Below are 14,663 nucleotides of genomic sequence, written 5' to 3'. Positions count from 1 at the left end.
CTTCCTATGTTCCTAATACATTGGTAAGCACATGAGAAAAGCCCTTGCTGGATCAGGCCCAAGAAGGCCCATCTAGTCCAGTACCTGGTTTCACACAGTGGCCCACCAGATGCCTCTGGGGAGCCCACAGGCAAGAGGTATGTACATTTAAAAAAATTATTTATTAGAAACATTTCATATACTCCGAAGACTCTGGGCAGTGTACAAAAACATGCAAAGCAAGACAACATTAAAATTAGATTCTAAATTAAAAACTAAAGTAACTAACAAATAAGAGAAAAACCAAATAGGTAAACTACAGGGCAAAAGCCTGACAAAACAGAAAAGTCTTCAACCGAGATTTAAAAATCAGTAAGGAAGGGGCTAAACGAATCTGAAGGGGAAGGGAGTTCCAGACAAGTGGGGCAGCAACCGAAAAGGCCCTTTCACGGGTCCTAGAGCTTCGAACCTCTCGGAAATCAGGGACCGACAGAAGGGCCATCTGAGATGATCTGACCGGACAGGATGTAACTGGATGGGAGAGGCAGGGCTGTAGGTAGATGGTCTACAATGGAACCACAGCCCCATCCCCAATACAGGAATCTCTCCCAGCCCTACCTGGAGATGCTGCCGGGGACTGAACCTGGGACCTTCTGCATGCAAATCTGATGCTGTACCCTGATCCCCTAAAGGATGCCAGGATTGGGATATGAATGCACACACACACACACACACCTCTATACAGACCTTAACCCAGTGCCTTGTTCTGCACGGCCATCTTGACAGCACCCAAGACTGCTTCTTCGTCCCAGGCACTGTCTCTGCTGTGCTTCTCTTTTAGAATTAAGGATGTGGCCACTCAAGGGTTCTTTCCTCTCTGTCCTCTTGGATCAGCTCGAATCTGATATTGCCGCTTGTCAAGATTTTGCTCGAAGGAGTGATTTGTGAGCACTCTTTTCTTCTGCCTCACAGACAGAAATCATTAGAGAAGATTTAATCAAGAAAGAGTAATGAAGTCCATAGAAGCTGTCCCGGGCAAATGAGATAATCGCTCAACTCCTGCTGAACACCTAAGCCGTTAAAAGAAGCATTAGATATTTTTAAATTAAAGCCTACATATTTTCCCCTATTACGATAACATGGTTCCACTTGTCCTTTTGATTAAAATCTGATTTTTTCCCTTCGCCGTAGGCCTTACTCACTGTTATTCTTCCGTTATTTAAATTCCTTTTTCAATTCCAGTAAAACTCGCAGATTTATCTTTCTGTGTCTTTTCCAAATACCTAAACCAGATTAGGGGTTTCAAATATCACAGGGCATATTCTGACCATCGTGATGATCAAAAAACAGTGCAGTCATGTGGACTCACTTGCTTTAAGATGTGCAAGGAAAGGCTGAATGTTGCCATTCAACACCCATTGTCTGCTGTTCAAATAAAAGCCAGGGTGGACCCTGCTTAGTAAAGACGACAATTCATGCTTACTGCCAAAAGACCACTCTAGTCACCTTAAGTGGCACAGCGGGGAAATGCTTGACTAACAAGCAGAAAGTTGCCGGTTCATCCCCGCTGGTACTATATCGGGCAGCAGCAATATAGGAAGATGCTGAAAGGCATCATCACATACTGCACAGGAACAGGCAATGGTGAACCCTTCCTGTATTCTACCAAAGAAAACCACAGGGCTCTGTCGGCACCAGGAATCAACATCGACTCGATGAAGCACTTTACCTTTTAACCAAAAGATCAACTCTCCACCCATAGATAGGCAGGGGACCCTCAAATCTACTTGCATATGCCCAGGATTGAACCTAGAGCCTTCTGCATGCAAAGCAAATGCTAGACCACTCAGCTATGGCCCCACCCCACAGATCTGAATCTTTTCTGAGCCAGCAAAGAAACTCTAACTTGTTCATGGTGTTCACACTATAAGAAATAAGTTCATAAATACTCCATGAAAAGTATATCAACCGCAGGTTGCTTCCTCTCCAATGGTAGTATGGAACTCGATGGGATTACTCTGGAGGAAAGCAATTTATGCACGACACCCTAATCGCATGCATTGCAAATGTTTCGAGCGACTCAATGATCCACCGTTTGTGCTGAGCTAGTTACTGCATAATGTATGAGTTGCGTTCTTTTCCCACCCCCGACAATTAAATGATTTATAGGGCTATCACAGCCCATTTAGGATGTTGCTGTTGATGGAAATCCAAGCAACTGGAGCCAGACATTGTCTTCTGCCCAAATATTTGCTCGATGTCATTATTGTCATTATCATGAAAAATATTGGAGACCAATTTGTTTATCAAAGATAAAACAGGTTTGGAAAAGCTGTTTCTGTTTACTAACAGGCTTTCTCTCCTGCCACATACCCCCCCCCCCGGCATTTGCAGGTTCTACTCATGAGGCGCACAGCAAAATCAGTACTTTCTGCTTCTGTCAGACAATTTGCAAGAGCAATTGATTTTGCACAAGCGAGGCAAGGTAGTATACTGCCTTTGAGAAGAAGAGGGTTGAATCCAGGTGAGGTATGGCAGAAGAAAAATATGTCATTCTGAAACACCGTAAACGACTCATCATTTTTCAGGAGCAGTTTCTGCATTGTTGAAAAATGAGCCCCCCCACTTCAACTAATTTTTGGCCTTGCTTGCACAGGGGTTCGCCTGCTTGTTGACACGGCGCTCTTATGCTCTGTCTACGTATGCCCTCAGTGATGTCATCTGACTGACAGTGCAATATGGTGACATCGCCCCATTCCTCTTGTGATCACTGATTGGCTAGGATCACCATTAGGCATGTGCGACTCATCTCCAAAGCACCGCCCTCACTCTGCTGACTTCATATTTATTTATTTCATCTCTTTTGACTTCATTTCTATACCACCCATTAAAAAATGGCTTAAGGCAGATGACAATAGAAATAAAGCCATTTAAAATATTAGCATAAAACATAAAATTAAACCATTTAAAACATTAACATAAAACTCATTTAGAACCATTAAAACCACTTACATATTATTAAAAGCCAAGCTGAAAGGGGGGTCTTTATGGCTCTCCCGAAGGCCTCCGGGGATGAGAATCTTCTTATTCCCATGGAGAGCATGTTCCACAAGCTAGGAGGGGCCACTGAGAAGGCTCAGCCTCAAGTTGATATAACATGTAAAATAAATAAAATAAATAAAAGTTGCTTTCATGGATGGGAGACAAACAGTTAATGTAGCTGGAGTTGGGACGGGGAAACAGAAATTCATTGCTATGTGCTCTCCTCCTGCTAACTCAGCCAAAGACATGTCTCTCTTATTTTATTACATTTTTATTCTACCCTTCTAGGAGCTCAAGGCAGTGTGCATGTCCCCCTTTTATCATGACAATTCTGTTGAGGAGGTTAGGCTGAGAGTTAATGGTCCATGGCAACTGATGAAGTAATCTCTGCCATCTAAATCCAGCACTCTAGTCATTATACCACTTGCCCTCGGAGATATCATCACATACTCAAATCTAATTGTCTGTTTAGCATTTCTATGCGATCTTGTTCACGACATGATCCCTGATTGTTTGGGATCACCCATATGAATGAGCCAGAAAAGAAGCAGTGACCAGAGGAACACATGGCACCAATTCTTCACCCAGTGCTTTGCAGGGAAATATTTCTACCCTGCTCTTTTGAAATAACTATTTTCAGTTGCAAAAACAGAAGACTATTCACCCTAACAGAAAGCAAACACAGTTCTTTCGAATGCTGGCTATAAAAAGGATTCCTGTCTCTCTCTGTCTTAATATTATGCTTTGAAACGCAAATTGCCTCACCTGATGGGAATTCTTTTTCAAGTGCCATGCTATTTAGCTCTTTTTTCATCCCATAATGAATGCACCAGGGATTCTCAATGCAATCTGGAAGCAAGGAGGTGAAATGAGAACCTTCTGTCACCATGAGCTGTTCATTCTCCAAAAGGCTCAGAAGTTCAACTTAACCTGAAGGAGAGAGATTCCTTTGGGCATATTGGCTACAATGTACCAAGTCAGGGCCAATTAACAGAGGCAGCAGATTCCTTTTGGAAAACCTTCCCTGGAGTATACCACTTCAGGCTGCAGGGGTGTGTGGAGAGAGGGTTGCATGTTCAAATAGGCCTTCCCACCCCTCCCAAAATTCTCTGAACATAGAAAACTAGTAGTAATGAAAATTTAAAAGCACACCCCTAGTTAGAACCAAAAATGTGAACTTGGCCCTCTATAGCTCTTTCTGCCAGAAGTTGGGCAAGACACATTTTGCACCCCCTCTCCCCACCTCTGTGTGTGTGTGTGTGTGTGTGTGTGTGTGTGTGTGTGTGTGTCCCCATCAACTTTGCATGCCTGGACCTTTTTGAACCAAATTTGGTACAGTTGCAGTGACACATAGGGACACCTCAACGGTGTAGTTTGTGATGATGTCATCCACCCCAATTCAAGATGGTGGATGCATGAAGCTTTGAGGTGGAAGGTTGCCACCTCGTGAGGATGGCAATGCTCAATTAAGATTATAGTGAAAGGAAAGTAGGCAGATTAGTAGGCAGTAGGCAGATTAACAGAAGTTCTTGTTACTATTGACTTCATAGAATTGGTTTAAGCAATTCTATTCCCTTTAAAGTCTAGCTGTTAGATAATTCACCCTAAATTAAGAGGCTGATCTTCTCTTTTACACCCTTTTGCCGAATAGGCATGGTACCTAGCAATAATAAGGGCATACAGGTCCCCTCTGTCTCATAGTGAGCTAGGACAATATATTCCTTCTGATATTTGTGTTTCTCTAATCCGATCATGTCGACCAGTGCTTGCCTGTTTTATTTTCAGGGTAGACTGAATACAATGCACTTTGGTCCCATTATCTGAGCAAAGATACATGAATAGGCTCTTCTATTGGCCAGCAGCCCAGGATACCAAGGCAGGAAGCCAAGCACCATTAGTTGTCATAGAAGCTTGCATAGATATTAGCTGCACAGAAACTGAAGCAATTCCATTGCTGTCTGCTTCCTTGTCATTCCAGTCCATTGGCTCCAGCCGTGTCCCCAGGAGTAACAGAGAACAAGTCCACTTCTCCTCCCAGCAGGCACTTGAAAATGGCTAACATATCTCCTCGTAGTAGGGATGTGTAGAACCCATTTGTGATCGAACCGGACTGCCGCAAACCAGGATGGTTCAAGCGGTTCAATTGTGAACCGCTTCAAGCTGGTTCATCGAACCAACTGGCCCATCGGTTCGACCAAACTGGTTTGCATACCCATGGTTCTGTCTGAATTCTATCTGAATTTGGACCGAACAACCCCAACTAGTCTGTGCACACTGCACACCTCTACCTTGTAGTCTTCTGTTCTCTAGGCATGACTGATGGGAGAAGGACCTGTTCTCTGTTGCTCCCAAGGACACAGCTGGAGCCAATTGACTGAACTGACAGGGAAGTAGATTTAAACTAGACATGAGGAGGACCTCACTAACTATAAGAGCTATTTGACAGTGGAACCTTCTGCCTCTTCTTCACTGGAGTTTTTCACATAGAGGCTGAATGGCCATCTGTCAGGAATGCTGGAGCAGTTTCTGATACTGAGCAGAGGGTTGGATTGGAAGACCAGCAGGGGAGGAGCAGATGAGGAGGGGAGGAGATCTGGTCCTGTGGAGAGGAAGAGTGGGAGGAAGGGAAATAAATGATCCAGCCAGCAAATGCTGGGTGGAAATGAGATTGGGAGGGCTGGAGTGTCTGGTGATCAGGCCATGCCCCCTGATGTCACGTGCAATGGAGTCTCCGGTGGCCCTTTTCATTGGTGGCCCAGGTTCTTTGAACCCGTTTGCTCAATGGTGGCTCCACCCCAGCCTTAGGGGATGGGGCTGCTCTGGGAAGAGTACCTGCACACTTGCATGCAGAAGGTTCGAAGTTCCCTCCCTGGCAGCATCTCCAAACAGGGCTGAAAGAGACTCTGCCTGTAACCTTGGAGATGCCGCTGCCAGTCTATGTAGGCAATACTGAGCTAGATGGACCAATGGACTGACTCAGTTTATGGAAGTATATCCCTCTTCCTATGTTCCTATGACCTCTGAGACCCCTTCTGACACTAAAATGCCATTATTTCATGACCCTTATTGCTGGCTCTTTCCAGCCAATGAGGAGGCTGAGGGACAGGAAGTCCAGAGACAGGGTGACTGAAAGAAGCAGGCACTGCAGACAATGGCCTGGCAAAGAAAAGAAGAGAGGAGTGAGGGAGTTGAAGAAAGGAGGAAAGAGAAAGGATGCCTGGGAGGTGGAGGCCATCAGGCAAGACAGTCGGAGCTGTAAACTGTGTGGACCGTTGCTCTACAGCTGTCAACACAACACCTTACCTCGCACTGCTTTGGAGCCCAAGCATTAAATTCTCAGTGACAGCTTCAGAATTGGGCAATTCTGATTCTGGGCTGCTCTCCATTTGTGGCGGCAAGGCAGAAGATGCACGGCTCACTCGTTTGCTTTGAAGTCCAGAGCAGAGCGAAGCCATGCCTCGGCAAGATAAAGAAGTCATTGAAATGCAGAAAGGCCCACCTGATGGCCGGGGTGGCTGTTCCAAAGATGGAGGGAGGAAAGAAGGGAGGGGGGAAAGACAGAGGGGGGAGGGAGGGGGAGGGAGGGAGGGAGGGAGAGAGGGAGAGAGGGAGAGAAATGGGGGAGGGAGGAATAGAGGGGGAGGGAGAGAGGGAGAGAGGGGGAGGGAGAGGGGGAGGGAGGGGTGGAGGGGGAGGGAGAGAGGGGGAGGGAGAGGGGGAGGGGAGAGAGAGAGAGAACAAACAAACCTGGTCCTGATATTTCGTTAGATGAAATGTGTCATGTTAAAAATTAATAAACCTGTTTTTCAGCAAATTTATGATGAAGAAGAATATTTATATACCAATCTCCAATAAAGAGGTCTCAAACTATTTTGCACTGGGAAAGATACTGAGGTGAGTCTCATGATCAGTGAGACCCACTGGAGAGGGCTCTGTGGGGAGAGCGGGCTCAGCTCGCTCTCCCCGCAGAGGATCAAGGCTGCAGTCCTGGGCAGCCGGATCGGCTGCCCACATGACTGCTGGCTCCATCAATGAGCTGGTGGGGGTTGCGGGGATCAGGGACCACATGGCCCCTAGAAGTTCCAGGATGTCCTGTGCAAGCGTGTGGGGCATCCTGCAGAGACCCCCTCCCCCCGGGCCGGGAGGCTTGTTTCAGCCTCCCGGCGGTGGTCTCCCCGTGTGTCGCCGTGGTGCGGAGCAGCGCAGCAGCAACACACGATCAGAAAGACAAAGTTAACGGGGCGCTTGCTCCGTTAGCCTTGGCTAAAGGGAGGGGTCCTTGGGGAGGTTTGCTGCTGGGCGTTGCGCGGCGCCCGGGGCAGCAGACGATCAGCAAAAAGCGGGCTAGGCTCCCTTCGCCCGCCTTTTGCCAATCGTGAGAATCTCCTCACTGTGTAAGATGGCTCCCTGCCCTCAAAGGGCTCACAGGCTCAAGAGAAGCACAGCAACAGCCACTGGAAGGATGCTGAGCGGAGGTTGGACAGGGCCAGTTGCTCTCCCCCTGCTAGCGATAAGAGCATCACCCATCTGAATGAGGCCTCTTTGCTCAATTAGCAGGGGCAGCCAAAAGTCGTTGGCGGGACTGGCACAGCAGTGCACCTCGGCTTAGTTCCAGGCCTACATGGGCCTCCCAGCAGGACCGCCTTGTCTTCCAGGCCAACTAAGAAGTTGCCTAGGGTGGCAGGCAGGGAGGGGCAGCGACAGCCCTCGTCACATGTTGTAACCATGGGCTGGTGAGGGCGCCGGTGTCGGGGCAACAAGGGGCACCTTTGAGGGTAAATGAATTGGTGCTTACCTCTGCTCTCGCCACACCTGGATGCTGCTGGGAGAAGCAGCGTGCTGCCCAGCTCTGGCAAGGGATCTCCTCCGCCACTCACCTGGCTTCCATGGAGCCGATCCCCTGCACGCTGCTTCTCTGAGCAGGGTCCAGGTGCGGCAAGAGCGGAGGTGAGTCCCAATTCATTTACTCTTAAAGGTGCCTCTCGCCATCCCTCCACCGGCCACTACTGGGTAAGGGTGAGGAAGGGGGCAGGCGGGCAAGGAGACCGGGTGGGCGCTTCCTTCCCGTCTCTGTCTCCCACACTTCCTCTCCTCGCCAACTGGTGGCTCTTCGCTCCTCGGTCTCCATCACAGCTTTTAGAAAGTGTAAAATCTTGGCTTTTTGCCCAGGCTTTTGTTTGACTGTCTCTGCTGCTGCTCTTTGTACTCCGTATTGCTTTTATGCTTTTGTTTTAAATTTTTAATCAGATTAACAAACTTGTTTTTAAATTCTGCTGTAAACCGCTTTGGGATTGTTTTAAGGGAAGGTGGTATATACATTTAACAATCAATCAATCAATCAATCAATCAATGAAAACTGGTGATCTGCCATGCGAAGAGAGCATGTGGGCGCTCACCATCTGTGTCACTCACCCTTGCTCCTCTCGCCATGGTGGACAACAGGGAGAGGAGAGCTGGTCTTGTGGTAGCAAGCATGACTTGCCCCCATAGCTAAGCAGGGTCTGCCCTGGTTGCATATGAATGGGAGACTTGATGTGTGAGCACTGGAAGATATTCCCCTCAGGGGATGAAGCTACTCTGGGAAGAGCAGAAGGTTTCAAGTTCCCTCCCTGGCAGCATCTCCAAGATAGGGCTGAGAGAGACTCCTGCCTGCAACCTGGGAGAAGTCGCTGCCAGTCTGTGAAGATAATACTGAGCTAGATAGACCAATGGTCTGACTCAGTAAATGGCAGTTTCCTATGTCCCCAAAGGGTTTGGATGTGGGTGCCCACTTTGCTTGGGGTGCCCCCAATCCTCGGGCCAGCCCTGGCTCCCTGTGATTTGCCCCCTTGAGAGTGATACACTCTGTATCGACTTCATTTGAACAGCTTTCCACACCAGCCAGCGAGTCGCGATAGATCAAGAGCAACTTGTGTGTCAACAGAAACCTTTTAAATGGAGGCTTTTTCTGCAGCAATTTTCTCCTGGCCTCCGCTAGTTAAGGGGGTCCTTTCCCTTTGAAAACCTTTAGATAAGACTTTCCGCTCTTGTGTAGCAGGAGAAACTACCTGTCTTCATTATTTACAGGTCATCAGATAGGGAACATGCAGACAAACTGCATTGTCAAAAAACTCTGACGAGAAATATGGGACAATTGGAAGTGGCAAAATGAAAAGAAAATACTGCTTGGAGCTCGAAATCGATTTCCTTTCACATTAATCTGGGCATATATAGGAGAAAATATCAGCCAGGATAGGGTGGAGGGAGGAAATCAATAGTCAAAAAAGCCTGAGAAGTGTGATTTAACTTCTGAAATGTTACACTTACAGCCATGGAGTCCTGTTCATTTCAATGGAATTACGTGCGCGAAAGTGACCAGTGAAACATGTCCTCGAGATAGGAAATTATCGACTTGGAGCAGGGAGATGTTATTTGTTTTTTTGGCAAAAGGTATTAAAAAAATACTAAACTGTAGACAATGAAAGGAGCTTACAGAGGGACTAAAATCGATAAGGCCACTTAAGGGGATAGCCAGATTTAAATTCCAGGTGGCCGTTTTGCTTGGCTGGTTGGAAACACGGAAAGAAGCATACAGATCCCATCAGAAAATCAACTCAAAGCGCTCGAGGGGAAGGTGATAGCGACTTAATTGCTTCAAAGCCTTGGAGGAGTCAGGAGAAGAAGAAAACATTAGAAAAGAATATTGTTTCGTTTCATATACAAACTGACAAGTGGCCTCTGGCTGAGGGGATGCAACCATTTAAAAAGGCAGTCTGACGTAGGGATGTGCACAGAACCGGTGGGGGCCGGTTCAAAGGCAGAGGGGACACCTTTAAGGATGGGGGAGGGTGCACTTACACCTCCTCCACCACCACACTTCCCCCGCCAGTGCTCCCTTGAAAACCGGACCAGCAAGGTGGCCGTGTACCCCGCTGACACCCTGTCTCCTCTTTGGTCTGGAAGTGACTGGAAGTAGTGTGCACACATGCGCATGCCAGCCACATGCACGCTGTGCTCACTCGTGCACACACTACTGCCGCTCACTTCCAGACTGAAGAGGGGTCAAGGTGGCAAGGAAGCACACTGCTGCCCCGCCGGTCCAGTTTTCAAGGGAGCACCAGCAGGGGAAACGCGGTTGTGGGGTAAGTGCACCCTCCCCCATCCTAAAAGGTGTCCCTGCCCTCGTGTTTGAACCAGTTTGAATGTGGGGTTCCGAACTGGGAACCCCAAACACGGGGTTCCGAAGAGCAGAGCTGGTCTTGTGGTAGCAAGCATGACTTGTCCCCCTAGCTAAGCAGGGTCCACTCTGATTGCATACAGTATGAATGGGAGACTTGATGTGTGAGCACTGGAAGAGATTCCCCTGAGAGGATGAATCCGCTCTGGGAAGAGCATCTAGGTTCCAGGTTCCCTCCCTTGCATCTCAAAGATGTGGCTGAGAGAGAGTCCTGCCTGCAACCTTGGAGAAGTGTATTGTCTATACTGCTGCCAGACAATGTAGATAGTACTAAAGCAGATGGATCAAAGGTCTGATTCAGTAGGCGGCAGCTTCCTATGTTCTTATGGGATACTAAAGATTTGGTTAATGAAAACCCAGGATACTGCCTGTATCCCACTTCCTCCACTGTCTTGACCTCCTCCAGTCCCTCAAATGCAGCAGCAAAGGCTGGTTTGCTAGTGCAGTCCTTCTGAGAAGGAGACAGCCTATTTATCATTTTGTGTTCCCTGATAGATTGCAAGCCCCCTTTGCTCAAGGAACCATCTTCTCAGTCCTTCTGTAACATAAGCTGCTTTGAACAGTACGTTGTTACTACCGTATTTACCTTAATCCAAGAGTAGTTTTTTCTCCTCCAAGTTCTCTGATGATAGGAATTGGGAGGTTGTCTTAAATGCAGAGTCCATTTCCTTTTGGATAAATACAACTATAACCTGTATTTTACCTGTATTTTTTTGGGGGGGGATCATCTTAAATTTAGAGTAGTATTCATTTGGGGTATATATAGGTCTGGGTTACCTTAAGAGCACCTTCTTCTGCACGATCCCTACCGCACGTGAAGGTCATCTGAGGAGGTCCGTCTCCAGTTATCACCAGTACGTCTGGTGGCAACTCAGAGGCGGGCCTTCTCTGTAGCTGCTCCTGGGCTGGGGAATGCACTCCTGGAAGAAATCCGTAATCTGAGTTCATTATCGGCCTTGGCCTTCCAGTGTTTTTAAACTGTTGTTAAACTGTAAATGTTTGGTCTGGCTTTCCAGGGTTTTAATACTGTTTTAAATGTTTTAATGGTTAACTAGCTGGACCTGCACAGAGCATCTGTGTGCTAGTGCTTGATTGCTCTCCTCACCCCTTGCCACATCCCCCCTCACCTCAGAGATCTCTCCACCCTCACCTGAGCTGCACTCTTGCTCCTTCTCCTTCACCCCGTTGCTTCCATCCCCCTCACCCCTCTTGGCCAAGCTGCAGCCCCCTATCCCCAGAGACCTCCCCACCCTCACCCGGGCCCCACTCCTGCTCCTCCCCACAGGAACAGCAGCAGCAGTGGTTGACCGGGCACTTTCTCACTACCGCCACCACCAGGGCCACTCGTTCCCCTCAGGTCACTGACAAGCCCGGGCCCATCCCTTGACTGCCTGCCTCCCTCCACCAATGGCCTCGAGAGCCCCAAACAGCACCAGTGGTTGACTGGGCCCTTCCTTGCTGCTGCCACCGCCATGGCTGCTCGTTCCCCTCAGGCTGCTGAATGGCTCAGGCCTGTCCCTCGCCCTTCCTCCTTTCTCTCTTCCCCTCCCTTCTCTCCCCCCCGTTTCCTGAGTTAACAGATCTTGTTCACCTTGTTTCCTCATCTAATTCACACAATGGTGGCCTCCTTCTCCTGAAGGGGCTCTTTCCTCCCTCACCACCCCTCTCTTCGGAGACCCCTGCCCACTATCAAGAACATCTTCCGACCAGTAACAGTTGCATTCCAACTGACCTTACCCATCACAGGCTCCTCCTCCCTATCTGCATATGGAATCCCCACTGCCCAATCCGGTGCTTCTGCTCATTAACTCTCACAAGAGCTGCCACACACGGGATTATCCACAGGTACACCCTAGAGAATTATATATATAGATGGTTTTATGTTGTTTTTACAGTTTCCAATTATAACTGTAAGTTGATTTTAGTTGTTTTTATTTTAATGTTAAACCACCCTGAGCAACTTTTGAAAGGGCAGTATAGAAATCAATCAATCAAACAAACAAACAAACAAACAAACAAATAAACAAATATGGTATTGAAATCTGAACCACAAGCCTCAACATTCATCTCTCAGAGTCTTCAAAGCAATGCGTCCAAAACTGCACAAACAGATCTTCATTTCCTATTTCCTCTCTATAGTTCATTTCAGCTGTGGCTACATCCCTATTTCCTCCAAAATATTCCAAGGTAGAATTTTCTCGGTCTATAATTTGACTAACTTCATGGAATTCACATGACACTTCTTTTAACAAAATAATTTTTAGAGTGGTGTACTGGTTAGAGCGCTGAACTAGGAACGGGTAGACCTGAGTTCAAATCCCCATTCAGCCGTGATAGTTGGTGGGTGATTCTGGGCCAGCCACTTCTTTCTCAGCCTAACCTACCTCACAGGGTTGTTGTGAGGAGAAACTTAACCATGTACACCGCTCTGGGCTCCTTCGAGGAAGAGCGGGATATAAATGTAAAAAATTAAAAATAAATAAATGAACATAGGTTCATTTAAAAAGTGACCCTAGGTACAGATCCTCTCAATGTGGGATACAGATAGAAAATAGGAACATAGGTCAGTAGCAGAGCATCTGTTTTGAATGCAGAAGCTCTCAGGTTCAGTCCTTGGCAGCATCTCCAGGTAGGCCTGAAAGAGACCCTTAACTGAAACCTTGGAGAGCTGCTGCCAGTCTGTGTAGGACAGTCCTGACCTAGCTGGACCAGTGGTCTGACTCAGGATAAGGCAGCTTCGTACATAAAGTGTACTGCTGCAGTGCATTGAATATAATGTGTGAATCATTGTCCATGTCTACAGATATGTACATGTGTGCAGACTGTACTTAACGCTGAACATAATGTTTGAATTATAGGGCTTGTATATGTATGATTGCATCAACATTCTTTTTGTGCGGTCTGGTTCCAACATGCGACTACCGATGTGTGCATCAGTAAAACCCCCCACAAAATGAATGGTGCACTCAGACATATGACCTTATTCCTTTCCTGCAACGTTTTATCAATGGGGATGTATTCATTTCTAGCACGTCTCCTGTGATTGGCTAACTGGTGCCCTTAACAAAAGATGACTTTGTTGCTCCCTAAAACTGTCTTTTATCCTTCGCCGGGTTCAAATGAATCTGAAACGATGCCGTTTTCAATGTGCCTCGAAGCTGGATTCACGTTTTATGTTCTCTCTCGGTAAGTGACAGAACACACCTTGACCATTACTGAAAGAATGACTCTCCGGTCCAGATGAGATGTGACAGTAACCGTGTCCGTGACTTTTGCATGCTCATTTTTCAAACCGCTGTGGGGGGAAGGGGCTGATGGGAGGGGGGGATGTTTCCCCCCTTATCTGGCAAGCCCAAGCCATTTTAGAGTGGGCTGCCTTTTGGGGGTGGAAGACCTGTTCTTTGGGGCTCAGAGATTATTCCCAGGGGTAGCGGGCACCGCAAATCAAAGTGAAGTGTCGAGAGGTGGTTTGCGGGGAGAACAGGCTTCGCCCGCTCTCCCCACACATGAGCAGGGGAATGGAGCCAGTGGGGGCAGTGGAGTTCGGGGGCTGTCCAGGGGTTGTCCATTCTGGGGAGACGCCTGAGGCCAGGAGGCTTGCTGCACCCTCCCGGTCGGGGGGTTTACTTGTGAGGCACCGTGGCATGGAGCTGCACTGGGGTGACTCATGATCACCAAAATGGGATTAGCATAGTGCTCGCTCTGCTTCCCTCCTTTAAGGTGGTTCAGACTCGCGGGGGGAAACAGGATGCACTCCCTTAGCCCGGTTTCCTCCGTGTGTGTGAATAGCCTCACAGTATAGCAAAATCTTCGCTCCCCTAATAACGCCCTGTGCCAATGCCACCCCCTTTTCTCTGTCAAAGTGATAGTTCCAGAATAGTCCCTGTTTTACTTTTATTTCTGCTTCATTTATCACATTTATATACCATCCCCTGCCCAGTTTCTGGGCAGTTTTACCAATTAAAACAACAACCATCAACACCTTAAATCATATAAACAAATGAAAATAACAATCAATACAGCTTATAAACATCATAAACGAAAAGCCTGAAAATAGGTGTGCTTTCTATTTTTATAGATGGGAGGAGAGATAGTAAGGAAGGAGAGCTGGTCTTGAGGTGGCAAGCACAATTCCCCCCCTTTGCTAAGCAGGGTCCACCCTGGTTTGCATTTGAATGGGACACTACATGCATGAGCACTGTAAGATATTCCCCTTAGGGGATGGGAGTGCTCTGGGAAGAGCACCGGCCTGCTTGCATGCAGGGGTCCCCTTCCTGGCCTCTCCAAAATAGGGTTGAGAGACACTCCTGCCTGCAACCTTAGAGAAGCCGCTGTCAGACTGTGAAAACAACGCTGACCTAGATGAACCAATGGTCTGACTCAGGAACATAGGAATCTGCCTGCAAAATAAATAATAAATCTCACC

The 14,663-nt window shown here is 47.7% G+C and overlaps 1 long non-coding RNA gene across 1 annotated transcript; it reads right to left on the bottom strand.

The window, feature by feature from the left end:
* Positions 1–2,885: 2,885 nt before the first annotated feature.
* Positions 2,886–11,934, bottom strand: LOC128337801 (uncharacterized). The gene is made up of 4 exons (XR_008312439.1): positions 11,829–11,934; positions 11,015–11,157; positions 3,787–3,951; positions 2,886–3,120 (listed from the first exon to the last, which is right to left on the bottom strand). It is a non-coding gene; the product is annotated as an uncharacterized LOC128337801 (long non-coding RNA).
* Positions 11,935–14,663: the final 2,729 nt, after the last annotated feature.

The sequence above is a fragment of the Hemicordylus capensis genome, chromosome 15, assembly GCF_027244095.1.
Source record: "Hemicordylus capensis ecotype Gifberg chromosome 15, rHemCap1.1.pri, whole genome shotgun sequence".
Taxonomy (NCBI): Eukaryota; Metazoa; Chordata; class Lepidosauria; order Squamata; family Cordylidae; genus Hemicordylus; species Hemicordylus capensis.
This window is presented reverse-complemented; position numbering and strand designations above follow the sequence as displayed.